Genomic DNA, 14,894 nt, shown 5'->3' on the forward strand with positions numbered 1-14,894 from the left:
GATGAAGTACAGTGAGACCACAGAGTGCACTGGTACCAGTGGGGATGCAGTACAGTGAGTCCAGAGAGTGCACTGGCACCACTGGGGATGCACTGCAGTGAGTCCAGAGACTGCACTAGCACCACTGGGGATGCAGTGCAGTGAATCCTGTGAGTACACTGGCACCACTGGGGATGCAGTGCAGTGAGTCCAGAGAGCTCACTGGCACCACTGGGGATGCAGTGCAGTGAGTCCAGAGAGTGCACTGGCACCACTGGAGATGCAGTACAGTGAGTCCAGTGAATGCACTGGAACCACTGGGGATGCAGTGCAGTGAGTCCAGAGAGTGCACTGGCACCACTGGTGATGCAGTACAGTGAGTCCAGTGAGTGCACTGGTACCACTGGGCCTGCAGTGCAGTGAGTCCAGAGAGTACACTGGCGCCACTGGGGATGCACTGCAGTGAGTCCAGAGAGTGCACTGGCACCACCGATGATGCAGTACAGTGAGTCCAGTGAGGTGCACTGGCACTACTGGGGATGTAGTGCAGTGACTCGAGAGAGTGCACTGGCACCACTGGGGATGCAGTGCAGTGAGTCCAGAGAGTGCACTGGCACCACTGGGGATGCAGTGCAGTGAGTCCAGAGAGTGCACTGGCAGCAGTGGGGATGCAGTGCAGTGAGTCCAGAGAGTACACTGGCACCACTGGGGATGCACTGCAGTGAGTCCAGAGAGTGCACTGGCACCACTGGGAATGCAGTGCAGTGAGTGCAGAGAGTGCACTGGCACCACTGGGGATGCAGTGCAGTGAGTCCAGAGAGTGCACTGGCGCCACTGGGGATGCACTGCAGTGAGTCCAGAGAGTGCACTGGCACCACTGGGTATGCACTGCAGTGAGTCCAGAGAGCGCACTGGCACCACTGGTGATGCAGTACAGTGAGTCCAGAGAGTGCACTGGCACCACTGGGGATGCACTGCAGTGAGTCCAGAGAGTGCACTGGCACCACTGGGGATGCACTACAGTGAGTCCAGAGATTGCACTGGCACCACTGGGGATGCAGTGCAGTGAGTCCAGAGAGTGCACTGGCACCACTGGGGATGCACTGCAGTGAGTCCAGAGAGTGCACTGGCACCACTGGGGATGCACTTCAGTGAGTCCAGAGAGTGCACTGACACCACTGGTGATGCGGTGCAGTGAGTCCAGAGAGTGCACTGGCACCACTGGGGATGCAGTGCAGTGAGTCCAGAGAGTGCTCTGGCACCACTGGGGATGCAGTGCAGTGAGTCCAGAGAGTACACTGGCACCACTGGGGATGCACTGCAGTGAGTCCAGAGAGTGCACTGGCACCACTGGGGATGCACTGCAGTGAGTCCAGAGAGTGCACTGGCACCACTGGTGATGCAGTCCAGTGAGTCCAGTGAATGCACTGGCACCACTGGGGATGCTGTGCAGTGAGTGCAGAGAGTGCACTGGCACCACCTGTGATGCAGTACAGTGTGTCCAGTGAGTGCACTGGCACCACTGGGGATGCAGTGTAGTCAGTCCAGTGAGTGCACTGGCACCACTGGGGATGCAGTGCAGTGAGTGCAGAGAGTGCAATGACACCAATGGGGATGCACTTCAGTGAGTCCAGAGAGTGCACTGGCACCACTGGGGATGCAGTGCAGTGAGTCCAGAGATTGCACTGGCACCACTGGGGATGCAGTGCAGTGAGTCCAGAGATTGCACTGGCACCACTGGGGATGCAGTGCTGTGACTCCAGAGAGCGCACTGGCACCACTGGACATGCAGTGCAGTGAGTGCAGAGAGTGCACTGGCACCACTGGTGATGCACTTCAGTTTGTCCAGAGAGTGCACTGGCACCACTGGGGATGCAGTGCAGTGAGTCCAGAGAGTGCACTGGCACCACTGGGGATGCACTGCAGTGAGTCCAGAGAGTGCACTGGCACCACTGGGGATGCACTGCAGTGAGTCCAGAGAGTGCACTGGCACCACTGGGGCTGCACTGCAGTGAGTCCAGAGAGTGCACTGGCACCACTGGGGATGCACTGCAGTGAGTCCAGAGATTGCACTGGCACCACTGGGGATGCAGTGCAGTGAGTCCAGAGAGTGCACTGGCACCACTGGGGATGCAGTGCAGTGAGTCCACAGAGTGCACTGGCACCACTGGGGATGCTCTGCAGTGAGTCCAGAGATTGCACTGGCACCACTGGGGATGCAGTGCAGTGAGTGCAGAGAGTGCACTGGCACCACTGGGGATGCACTTCAGTGAGTTCAGAGAGTGCACTTGCACCACTGGGGATGGGTTTCAAGCCAACTGCATTAACCGCTCATGCTTCTTTCTTATGAGACGTTAGTAAACCAATTACATAGCCTTGTCAAGACTAAATCACAGGTAAAAATCCTGTACATCTCATGTGGCCAACCACTCCCAACTAGGATTCCAAGAACCAGGAGGTTCGGTGAAAATAGGGCTAGTGCTATTAGAGGGGTGATTATTAGGGTAAGCCCTAAGCTGTCTTTAATGGAGAAGTATGGGTGGAATGGGATTTTGTCGCAGTCTGATACGATTCCTAGTGGGTTATTTGAGCCTGATTCGTGTAGGAAGGTTAGGTGGACTAGGGTGATTCCTGCAATTAGGAAGGGCAGTAGGAAGTGGATGGCGAAGAATCGGGTTAAGGTTGGATTGTCTACTGAGAATCCTCCTCAGGCTCATTCTACTAGAGTTTGCCCAATGTACGGGATGGCTGAGAATAGGTCGGTGATTACGGTGGCCCCTCAGAATGACATTTGTCCTCATGGTAGGACATACCCTACGAAGGCAGTTGCTATTAGGGTGAGTAGGAGGATTACTCCTGTGTTTCAGGTTTCTTTGTATAGGTAGGAGCCGTAGTAGAGGCCTCGTCCGATGTGTAAGTAGATGCAGATAAAGAAGAGCGAAGCACCGTTGGCGTGGAGGTTGCGGATGAGCCATCCGTACTGGACGTCTCGGCATGTGTGAGCTACTGAGGAGAAGGCGAGTGAAGTGTCTGCGGTGTAGTGTATGGCTAGTAGCAGGCCTGTTAGGATTTGTGTGGCTAAGCAGATGGCTAGAAGGGAGCCGAAGTTTCATCAGGCAGAGATGTTGGAGGGGGCGGGTAGGTCGATTAGGGAGTTGTTGATTATTTTTAGTAGGGGATGGGATTTGCGGATGTTAGGGGCCATTAGTGAGTCTGTGTGTTATTAGGATTATTACCAGGATGGAGAGGGCGAAGGATCCTAGGTAGGCCTTAATTAGCCCTGTGTGTATTGAGGTTGCGGCTTTGCTTGCGGCTACTTGTAGTTCAGCAAGGCCCTCTGGCCCTATTTTTTTGAGTCAGGAGAGGTCGATCAAGTGTAGGGCAATGTTTTGTCCCTTTTCTAGTAGGTTTTTGGAGAAGAATCGGTGTACTAGGGGGTTGAAGTACCCTAATGCAGAGGAGAAGTTTATGAGGGGGTTTGGTTTGGGGTGAGTGAGGGTGTGTGTTATGTTCGATAGTTCTAGGGCTAGGATGATTCCTAGGATTGTTATGAGGATGGCAGCGGTTTTGGTGATAAGGGGTATGGTTATTGGGGGGGTTTTGGTTGGTGTGATGAAAGAGGTAATGATTATTCCTGCTGTAATGCTGCCTAGGGCGAGTCGGGTTAGGGGGGCGGTGATTAGTGGGTTGTTTTCGTTTATTGATACTATTGGGGGGATTCGGGTTTGTCCAGCTTGGACTAGGATGGTTATGCGGATGCTGTAGGTTGCGGTGAATGCTGTGGCTATAAGGGTTAGGAGTAGGGCTCAAGTATTTAGGTATGATGTGTTTAAGCTTTCGATGATGAGGTCTTTTGAGTAGAATCCGGCTAGGAATGGGGTTCCTATCAGCGCCAGGTTTCCGATGGTTAGGCAGGAAGTAGTGACTGGGAGTATTTTCTGTAGGCCTCCTATCTTTCGGATATCTTGTTCTCCGTTTAGGTTGTGGATGATAGACCCTGAGCATAGGAATAGTATGGCTTTAAAGAAGGCATGGGTTGAGATGTGTAGGAAGGCTAGTTGTGGGAGGTTTAGTCCGATAGTGACTATTATTAGTCCTAGTTGGCTGGATGTTGAGAAAGCAATGATTTTTTTGATGTCATTTTGGGTTAGGGCGCATGTGGCAGCGAATAGGGTTGATAGAGCACCTAGGCATAGGCAGGCAGTTAGGGCTGTCTGGTTGGTGGCTAGCAGGGGGTGCATGCGGATGAGCAGGAAGATTCCGGCTACTACTATGGTACTGGAGTGCAGTAGGGCTGATACTGGGGTGGGGCCTTCTATTGCTGCGGGCAGTCATGGGTGGAGTCCAAATTGGGCGGATTTTCCTGCGGCTGCGAGGATTAATCCTATGAGGGGGAGGATTGGGGTTTGGTGGGGGTGTACGGCTTGTTGGATCTCTCAGGTGTTGAATGTTGAAGCTAGTCATGCTATGCTCAGGGTCAGTCCGATGTCTCCGATTCGGTTGTAGATTACGGCTTGTAGGGCGGCGGTGTTGGCATCTGCTCGGCCTTGTCATCAGCCGATGAGAAGGAAGGACATGATTCGTACTCCTTCCCAGCCTACGAATAGGAGGAATATGTTGTTTGCGGTTGTTAGGAGGAGTATGGCGACTAGGAATGTCAGTAGGTAGGTGAAAAATTTTGTTACGTATGGCTCTGAGGCCATGTATCATATGGCGAATTGTAGGATTGATCATGTTACAAATAGGGCGATTGGAAGAAATGTTATTGAGTATTGGTCTATTTTTAGGCTCAGGGGGATTTTAAAGTTTATAATGAATTTTCACTCCCAGTGGCAGGTGACAGATTCTACTCCCGAGTAGATGAATGCGGTTGTAGGGGCTAGGCTAATTAGGAATGCGGTTTTAACAGCGCGGGTGGTGGCTTGTGGGGTGTTTTTAAAGTTTTTAAATAGAAATGGCAGGATGATTGGGGTTAGGAGGATTGTCAGCGTGAGTAGTGTGAGGGAGTTGATTAGTAGTGTGGGGTTCACTCCTTTTACTTGGATTTGCACCAAGATGGGTGGTTCCTAAGACCAGTGGATTGCTGTTATCCTTTAAAAGTAAGGGGGCTGAGGTTTTAGGCTCAGATGTAAGAGTTAGCAGCTCTTGTTGGTTAAACCCTCCCCTCGGCAGGTAAGAAGGTTTGAACTTCTATTCTTAGAATCACAGTCTAATGTTTGGTTTAAACTATACTTGCATGAGGGGATTCCGGAGATCAGTTCGGGTTTGAGGATTAGGAGGAATATTGGGATAATGTGGAGTGTTATGAGCAGGTGTTCTCGCGTGGTTGAGTTTTGCATAGATGTGATGTGGGAGGGGATTGAGCCTCGTTGGGTCATTAGTAGTATGAATAAGGTGTAGGAGGCGGTTAGTAGGGTTGCGATTCCTGTTAGGATGATCGTGAAGGCAGATCAGTTGAATAAGGTGATTATAATGGTTAGCTCTGCTATGAGGTTTGTTGTTGGGGGTAAGGCTATGTTTGTTAGATTGGCCAGCAATCATCAGGTAGCTATGAGTGGTAGGAGAGGTTGTAGGCCTCGTGTGAGTAGTAGAATTCGGCTGTGCGTACGTTCATAGTTTGTGTTGGCTAGGCAGAATAGTATGGAGGAAGTTAGTCCATGGGAAATTATTAGGATCATTGCCCCTGAGAATGATCAGTGGGTTTGGATTATTCCTGCGGCGATAACTAGGCCTATGTGGCTAACGGATGAATAAGCGATTAGTGATTTTAGGCCTGTCTGTCGTAGGCAGATTGAGCTAGTCATTAGGGCGCCTCATAGGGCCAGGGTTAGGAAGGGGTAGTGCAGGAGGTTGGACAGTGGGCCCATAAATAGAGTGACTCGTATAATTCCGTATCCTCCTAGCTTTAGTAGTAGGGCGGCGAGGAGTATTGAGCCTGCGATGGGTGCTTCTACGTGGGCTTTTGGCAGTCAGAGGTGTAGGCCGTATAGTGGGGCTTTTACTATGAATGCTATGAGCAGTGCTAGACCTGATAGTATTCCTGTCCATGAGGTGGATAGGGTTGGGTGGGTTAGTTGTAGGGTTGGCAGGTGCAGGGTGCCAATTTTCACGTATAGGTGTATGATTGTGATTAGCAGGGGTAGAGAGCTTACTGGCGTGTAGAATAGCAGGTAGATGCCAGCGCTTAGGCGTTCTGGTTGGTTCCCCCATCGGGTGATTAAGATTAGGGTGGGAATGAGGGTTGCTTCAAATGAGATGTAAAATAGTGCTAGTTCTGTGGTGGAAAAGGCTAGTAGGATGAATGGCTGGACTGCGACTAAGGTTGAGATAAAGATTCGTTTGCGTTGTAGGGGTTCTTGTTGCAGGTGGTTTTGGCTTGCTATGATTATGAGTGGGAGTAGTCAGCAGGATAGTACTAGGAGGGGGGATGAGATTTGGTCAATTCCTGTTCAGTTGGATAAAAATTTGTAGGGGTAGTAGGTTGGGATTAATCACTGTAGGCTTAGGGCAGCGATTAGGAGGCTGTATAAGGTGGTGTTAGTCCATAGAAATTTTGGTGGAGACAGCAGGGCTGTTGGAAGAAGTATGATTGTGGGTAGGATGATTTTTAGCATTGCAGGAGGTTTAGGTTGTGTAGATGGTCGGAGCCATGTGTGCGGGTGGAGGCTACTAGGATGGCCAGGCCTGTGCCCGCCTCACACGCTGAGAAGGTTAGCATGAGAATTGGTACCATGGTGAATGAGGAGACTTGGTTTTCGATGGATCATATTGATAGGCCTACGAATATCGATAATATTATGCTTTCAAGGCATAGTAGGGCGGATACTAGGTGGGTTCGGTGGAAGGCTAGTCCTAGTCCGCTGAAAATGAAGGCTGAGTAGAAGCTTAAATGTAGGGGCGACATAAGAAAGTTACAGGGTTGGCTGTAATCTGCTGGGTCGAAACCAGCTATCTTTTTGGTTAGACTAACTTTCTGTTATTCTGCTCATTCTAGGCCCCCTTGAATTCACTCGTAGGCCAGTCCGAGTGTTAGGAGAAGGAGGATCGCTACAGTTCAGGTGAGGGTCATTAGGGGGGATTGGAGTTGGATGGCTCATGGCAGGGGGAGTAGGAGGGCGATTTCTAGGTCGAATAGGAGGAACAGGATGGCTACTGAGGAAGAATCGGACTGAGAATGGTAATCGAGCAGATCCAAGTGGGTCGAATCCACATTCGTACGGTGAGAGTTTCTCTGAGTCGGGGTTTATTTGGGCGAGTCAGAAGTTTAATGCGGTTAGGGCGGCGCTTAGGATTGATGATAGGGCGAATATGAACATGAGTGCGTTCATTGCTCTCCTCTGGGTTTATACCAGATTCTAGAGATTGGAAGTCAATTGTAATTAATATACTAGAAGAGCAAGATCCTCATCAGTAGATGGTTATGTAGAGGAATAGTCAGATGACGTCTACGAAGTGTCAGTATCAGGCTGCTGCCTCGAATCCGAAGTGGTGGTCTGATGTAAAGTGGAACTTGATCAGTCGGAAGAGGCAGACGGTCAGGAAGGAGGATCCGATGATTACGTGGAGTCCGTGGAATCCAGTGGCAACGAAGAAGGTAGATCCGTAGACGCTATCGGCGATTGAGAATGGGGCTTCGTGGTATTCTATTGCTTGTAGGGCTGTGAAGTAGAATCCCAGGAGGATCGTTAGGGTTAGGGCGTGGATGGCGTGTTTTCGGTTTCCTTCTGTGATGCTGTGATGGGCTCACGTTACGGTAACGCCTGAGGCTAGTAGGATGGCTGTGTTTAGTAGGGGGACTTCTATCGGGTTGAGTGGTTTAATTCCTGTTGGGGGTCATTGGCCTCCTAGTTCTGGGGTTGGGGCCAGGCTCGAGTGGAAGAACGCTCAGAAGAACCCTAAGAAGAAGAATGCTTCGGATGTGATGAAAAGGATTATGCCGTATCGTAGGCCTTTTTGGACTGTGGGAGTGTGATGGCCTTGGAAGGTGCTTTCTCGTACAATGTCTCGTCATCATTGGAGTATTACTAGGAGTATTGAGATGAGGCCTAGGGTTAGTAGTATGGATGAGTTGTAGTGGAATCACATGATTAATCCTGAGGTTGTGAGTAGGGCGGCGGCTGCCCCGAAGATTGGTCAAGGGCTTGGGTCAACTATGTGGTATGAGTGTGCTTGGTGTGCCATTAGATGTTTTCTTGTAAGTATAGGCTTAGAAGGAGCACGAAGACGTAGGCCTGGATTATGGCTACTGCTACTTCTAGGATGGTTAGGAGTAGTAGGATGATTATTGTTAGGATGGATACTGCAGGAAGGGTGGGTATTAATGCAATGGAGGCTGTAGAGATGAGTTGGATGAGTAAGTGTCCTGCTGTAAGGTTGGCTGTAAGGCGGACTCCGAGGGCTAGGGGGCGGATTAGTAGGCTGGTTGTTTCGATCAGGATTAGTGCGGGGATTAGGGGTGTAGGGGTACCTTCGGGTAATAGGTGGGCTAAAGAGGCTGATGGTTGGTTTCGTAGGCCTGTTAGTAGTGTGGCGAGCCATAGTGGGAAGGCTAGGGCTATGTTCATAGATAGTTGGGTGGTTGGGGTGAATGTATATGGAAGGAGGCCTAGAAGGTTGATTGTAAGAAGTATGATTATTAGGGATGTAAATATTATGGCTCATTTGTGGCCATTTTTGTTGAGTGGGACTATTAGTTGTTTTGTGATTAGGTGAAGGAGTCATGTTTGGATAGTAGAAAGGCGGTTGTTGATTCATCGGTTGTTTGGGGACGGGAATAGTAGGGCTGGGAAGAGTAGGGATAGTAGGATTAAGGGGATGCCAAATAGATTGGGGCTGGAAAATTGGTCAAAGAAGCTTAGGTTCATGGTCAGGATCATGGTGTGGGTTTGGTAGTGAGGGAGGTCTTATTTGATGGGGGGTTGGTTGTGGTGAAGGCTAGTAGTTTTGGTTGGATGAGGAGTGCTAGGGTTAATCAGGTTATAATTATGATTGAAAATCATGGTGCGGGGTTAAGCTGTGGCATATCATTAAGGAGGGGGAAGTCCCTCTTTGGCTAGCTTAAAAGGCTAGTGCTGTTGCATAGCTTCTTAATGATTAGGATGATGATAGAAGGGACGATCAGGCCTCGAAATGTGGGAGTGGGGTTGATTCTACTACAATGGGTATGTAGCTGTGATTAGCCCCGCAAATTTCTGAGCATTGTCCGTAAAAAATCCCAGGCCGGGTGGTAATGAATGAAGTTTGGTTTAGTCGGCCTGGGATTGCGTCTGTTTTAACTCCGAGCGTTGGGACTGCTCAGGAGTGGAGTACGTCTCCTGCAGTAATGATCACGCGGATGGGGGATTCTATTGGGATAACTACGCGGTGGTCAACTTCTAGCAGTCGGAAGTGGCCGTTGGGTAAGTCTGGGGTGGGCACTATGTAGGAGTCGAATGATAGGTCTTTGAAGTCTGTGTATTCGTAGCTTCAGTATCATTGGTGGCCGATGGCTTTTAGGGTGAGGTCTGGTTCGTCGATTTCGTCCATTATGTAGAGGATTTGTAGGGATGGGAGGGCGAGGAGTACCAGGACGATAGCAGGTAGGATTGTCCAGATCAGCTCTACTTCTTGGGCGTCTACAGCATTGGACGAGAGTTTTTCTGTTAGTATGTGGGCTAAAAGGTAGAGAACTAGGCTGCAGATAGCTAGGGCAACGATTAGGGCGTGGTCGTGGAATTCAACGAGTTCTTCTATGATGGGTGATGAGGCGTCTTGGAATCCTAGTTGGGAGTGGTTGGCCACATGAGATGTACAGGATTTTTACCTGTGATTTAGTCTTGACAAGGCTATGTAATTGGTTTACTAACGTCTCATAAGAAAGAAGCATGAGCGGTTAATGCAGTTGGCTTGAAACCAGCATGTGAGGGTTCGATTCCTTCCTTTCTTGTACTTGGACGAAGGCCGGTTCCTCGAAAGTATGGTATGGGGGAGGGCAGCCGTGGATTCATTCAACGTTTGTGGTAGTTAGTTCTGGTTGTAGGACTTTTCGTTTGGCCGGAAAGGCTTCTCAGATGATGAATATTAGTATGATTACGGCTACTATTGAGATTAGGGAGCCGATGGAGGAAATGGTGTTTCATAGTGTGTAGGCGTCGGGATAGTCCGAGTATCGTCGGGGTATTCCTGCTAGGCCTAGGAAGTGCTGGGGGAAGAACGTTAGGTTTACTCCTGTAAATATTACCCCGAAGTGGGCTTTTGCTCATGTTTGGTGTAGGGTAAACCCAGTGAGTAGTGGGAATCAGTGAGTAAATCCTGCTAGAATGGCAAAGACGGCGCCTATGGATAGGACGTAGTGGAAGTGGGCAACTACGTAGTACGTGTCGTGCAGGGCGATGTCTAGGGAAGAGTTTGCAAGAACGATTCCTGTTAATCCTCCGATGGTAAATAGGAAGATAAATCCTAGAGCTCATAGTATTGGGGGGGTCTCATTTGATTGTTCCTCCGTGCAGGGTGGCTAGTCAGCTAAATACTTTGATTCCGGTAGGGATGGCAATGATTATAGTGGCTGATGTAAAGTAGGCTCGGGTATCAACGTCTATTCCTACTGTAAACATGTGGTGAGCTCAGACGATGAATCCTAGGAAGCCGATGGATAGTATGGCTCAGACTATTCCCATGTAGCCGAAGGGCTCCTTTTTGCCTGAGTAGTACGTGACTACGTGTGAGATGATTCCGAACCCCGGTAGGATCAGAATATAGACTTCTGGGTGTCCGAAGAATCAGAATAGGTGTTGGTACAGGATTGGGTCTCCTCCTCCAGCGGGGTCGAAGAATGTGGTGTTTAGGTTTCGATCAGTTAGTAATATTGTAATACCGGCGGCGAGTACGGGGAGTGATAGAAGGAGTAGGATGGCGGTAATTAGTACGGATCAGACAAATAGTGTCCACTTCCACTACGTCCTATCCATAGGCGCCGTCTTTGCCATTCTAGCAGGATTTACTCACTGATTCCCACTACTCACTGGGTTTACCCTACACCAAACATGAGCAAAAGCCCACTTCGGGGTAATATTTACAGGAGTAAACCTAACGTTCTTCCCCCAGCACTTCCTAGGCCTAGCAGGAATACCCCGACGATACTCGGACTATCCCGACGCCTACACACTATGAAACACCATTTCCTCCTAGTCCTAGGACTTAGAGAAACTCCAGTACTAAAAATAGTAAACACAAGCAATAATTTCATATACTTCACTCTCACTCACCACTCAACTATCAGCTAACCACACCCCCGTCCACATAGCTTAACACAAAGCATGGCACTGAAGTTGCCAAGATGGCATAAAACATGCCTGCGGACAAAAGACTTAGTCCTAACCTTACGGTTGGTTTTTGCTAAATATATACATGCAAGTATCCGCGCCCCAGTGTAAACGCCCTCGACCACCTACCCCCATACAGGCCTTGAGGAGCGGGTATCAGGCACACCCAAGTAGTAGCCCAAGACGCCTCGCTAAGCCACGCCCCCACGGGTATTCAGCAGTAATTAACATTAAGCAATGAGTGCAAACTTGACTTAGTTATAGCAACAGCCTAACTTCAAGGGTTGGTAAATCTTGTGCCAGCCACCGCGGTCATACAAGAAACCCAAATCAACCGTCCTATTGACACGGCGTAAAGAGTGGTAAAATGCCTATCCTAGCTAACTAAGATCAAAATGCAACTGAGCTGTCATAAGCCCAAGATGCACCTAAACACACCATTAAGATGATCTTAGGAACTAACGACTGATTTAAACCCACGAAAGCCAGGGCCCAAACTGGGATTAGATACCCCACTATGCCTGGCCCTAAATCTTGATACTTACTTTACCGAAGTATCCGCCAGAGAACTACGAGCACAAACGCTTAAAACTCTAAGGACTTGGCGGTGCCCCAAACCCACCTAGAGGAGCCTGTTCTACAATCGATAATCCCCGATTAACCCAACCACCCCTTGCCAACACAGCCTACATACCGCCGTCGCCAGCCCACCTCGAATGAGAGCACAACAGTGGACACAATAGCACCCCGCTAATAAGACAGGTCAAGGTATAGCCTATGGAGTGGAAGAAATGGGCTACATTCCCTATTCATAGGGCACACGGAAAGAAGCGTGAAACCACTTCTGGAAGGCGGATTTAGCAGTAAAGTGGGACAATAGAGCCTACTTTAAGCCGGCCCTGGGGCACGTACATACCGCCCGTCACCCTCCTCAAAAGCCACATCCCACATAACTAATACCATAAATACGCTGAAGATGAGGTAAGTCGTAACAAGGTAAGTGTACCGGAAGGTGTACTTAGAATATCAAGACGTAGCTATAACACCAAAGCACTCAGCTTACACCTGAAAGATATCTACTAGACCGGATCGTCTTGAAGCCCCCCCTCTAGCTCAACCACACAAATAGTACACCAAAACTAAAGAATTTACTAAACTAATTAAACTAAAGCATTTTACAGTCTTAGTATAGGCGATAGAAAAGACACTTAGACGCGATAGAGACCCCAGTACCGTAAGGGAAAGATGAAATAGCAGTGAAACAATCAAAGCGACAGACAGCAAAGATCAACCCTTGTACCTTTTGCATCATGGTTTAGCGAGAACAACCAAGCAAAGTGAACTAAAGTTTGCCCCCCCGAAACCCAAGCGAGCTACTTTCAAGCAGTTAAAGAGAGCGAACCCGTCTCTGTTGCAAAAGAGTGGGATGACTTGTCAGTAGAGGTGAAAAGCCAACCGAGCTGGGTGATAGCTGGTTACCTGTGAAACGAATCTAAGTTCCCCCTTAATCCTCCCTACCGGACATCCTGAACCCTAATGAGATGATTAAGAGCTATTTAATGGAGGGACAGCTCCATTAAAAAAGGACACAACCTCGACTAGCGGATAATTCTTACTACTGATCCTACCGTGGGCCCTAAAGCAGCCATCAAAAAAGAGTGCGTCAAAGCTCCACCACCTAAAAATACCAAAATAAGATGATTCCCTTATCACAAACAGGTCAACCTATGAATATAGGAGAATTAATGCTAAAATAAGTAACTCAGGGCCACACCCCTCTAACGGCGCAAGCTTACATAGAAACATTATTAACAGACCTAGACAGATACAAAAACCCCTACAAGACCACGTATTAACTAACCCTGTTAACCCGACTCAGGAGCGCCTATAAGAGCGATTAAAATCTGTGAAAGGAACTCGGCAAATTAATAAGGCCCGACTGTTTACCAAAAACATAGCCTTCAGCAAATTAAACAAGTATTGAAGGTGATGCCTGCCCGGTGACTTAGGTTTAACGGCCGCGGTATCCTAACCGTGCAAAGGTAGCGCAATCAATTGTCCCATAAATCGAGACTTGTATGAATGGCTAAACGAGGTCTTAACTGTCTCTCACAGATAATCAGTGAAATTGATCTCCCCGTGCAAAAGCGGGGATGTGAACATAAGACGAGAAGACCCTGTGGAACTTAAAAATCAACGACCACCGCGAATCCTCAATCAACCCCACTGGGGCCACTACCATCGCAGAGCCTGGTCGATATTTTTCGGTTGGGGCGACCTTGGAGGAGAACAAATCCTCCAAAAACAAGACCATACCTCTTTACCTAGAGCTACCCCTCAAAGTGCTAACAGTGACCAGACCCAATATAATTGATTAATGGACCAAGCTACCCCAGGGATAACAGCGCAATCCCCCTCAAGAGCCCATATCGACAGGGGGGTTTACGACCTCGATGTTGGATCAGGACATCCTAATGGTGCAGCCGCTATTAAGGGTTCGTTTGTTCAACGATTAACAGTCCTACGTGATCTGAGTTCAGACCGGAGCAATCCAGGTCGGTTTCTATCTATGACACACTCTCCCCAGTACGAAAGGACCGGGAAAGTGGGGCCAATACCACAAGCACGCCCCCCCCCCTCTAAGCAGTGAAACCAACTAAACCGTGAAGAGGGCCTTCCCCCACCACTTTCAATCCTAGAAAAGGACCAGCTAGAGTGGCAGAGCCCGGCAAGTGCAGAAGGCTTAAGCCCTTTCCCCAGAGGTTCAAATCCTCTCCCTAGCTTCACCCATGATTCAAATAACAACACTAAGCTGCCTCATTATATCCCTCCTATACATCATCCCAATCCTGATTGCCGTAGCCTTCCTAACCCTAGTAGAACGGAAAATCCTAAGCTACATACAATCCCACAAAGGCCCTAACGTTGTCGGGCCTTTTGGCCTACTTCAACCATTTGCGGACGGACTGAAACTATTTACCAAAGAGCCCATCCGACCCTCTACCTCTTCCCCACTTCTATTCATTCTGATACCAATACTAGCCCTTGTCCTAGCCCTCACCACTTGAGCACCACTACCACTCCCATTTCCCCTAGCAGATCTAAACCTCGGAGTTCTCTTCCTAATAGCCATGTCAAGCCTAGCCGTCTACTCAGTCCTATGATCAGGCTGAGCCTCGAACTCAAAATACGCACTAATCGGAGCCCTACGGGCAGTAGCACAGACCATTTCATACGAAGTGACACTGGCCATAATCCTGCTATCAATAATCATACTAAGCGGAAGCTACACACTCAGCTCCTTTGCCGTCGCACAGGAGCCTCTATACTTCATTTTCTCCTCATGACCCCTAGCAATAATATGATACGTATCCACCCTAGCAGAGACAAACCGAGCTCCTTTTGACCTCACAGAGGGTGAATCTGAGCTAGTCTCAGGGTTTAACGTTGAATACGCCGCAGGACCCTTCGCCTTATTCTTCCTAGCTGAATATGCGAACATTATGCTAATAAATACACTTACAGCCATCATATTCCTAAACCCAAGCGCCCTAGGGCCACCCACAGAACTATTCCCCGTCATCCTAGCCACAAAAGTCCTCCTACTATCTTCTG

General features: G+C 49.0%; 2 long non-coding RNA genes across 2 annotated transcripts in view; one reads left to right on the forward strand and one right to left on the reverse strand.

The window, feature by feature from the left end:
* Positions 1 to 7,376: 7,376 nt before the first annotated feature.
* Positions 7,377 to 14,894, reverse strand: part of LOC310884039 — a 40,728-nt gene continuing 33,210 nt past the window's right edge. Inside the window, exon 2 of the long non-coding RNA XR_014573995.1 lies at positions 7,377 to 13,096. This is a non-coding gene — a long non-coding RNA (uncharacterized lncRNA). The remainder of the gene's footprint in view (positions 13,097 to 14,894) is intronic.
* Positions 12,374 to 14,894, forward strand: part of LOC310884038 — a 42,891-nt gene continuing 40,370 nt past the window's right edge. The window contains exon 1 of the long non-coding RNA XR_014573994.1: positions 12,374 to 12,998. This is a non-coding gene — a long non-coding RNA (uncharacterized lncRNA). The remainder of the gene's footprint in view (positions 12,999 to 14,894) is intronic.

Source organism: Anser anser, assembly GCF_964211835.1.
Source record: "Anser anser genome assembly, chromosome: 19".
In the NCBI taxonomy this organism is placed as follows: Eukaryota; Metazoa; Chordata; class Aves; order Anseriformes; family Anatidae; genus Anser; species Anser anser.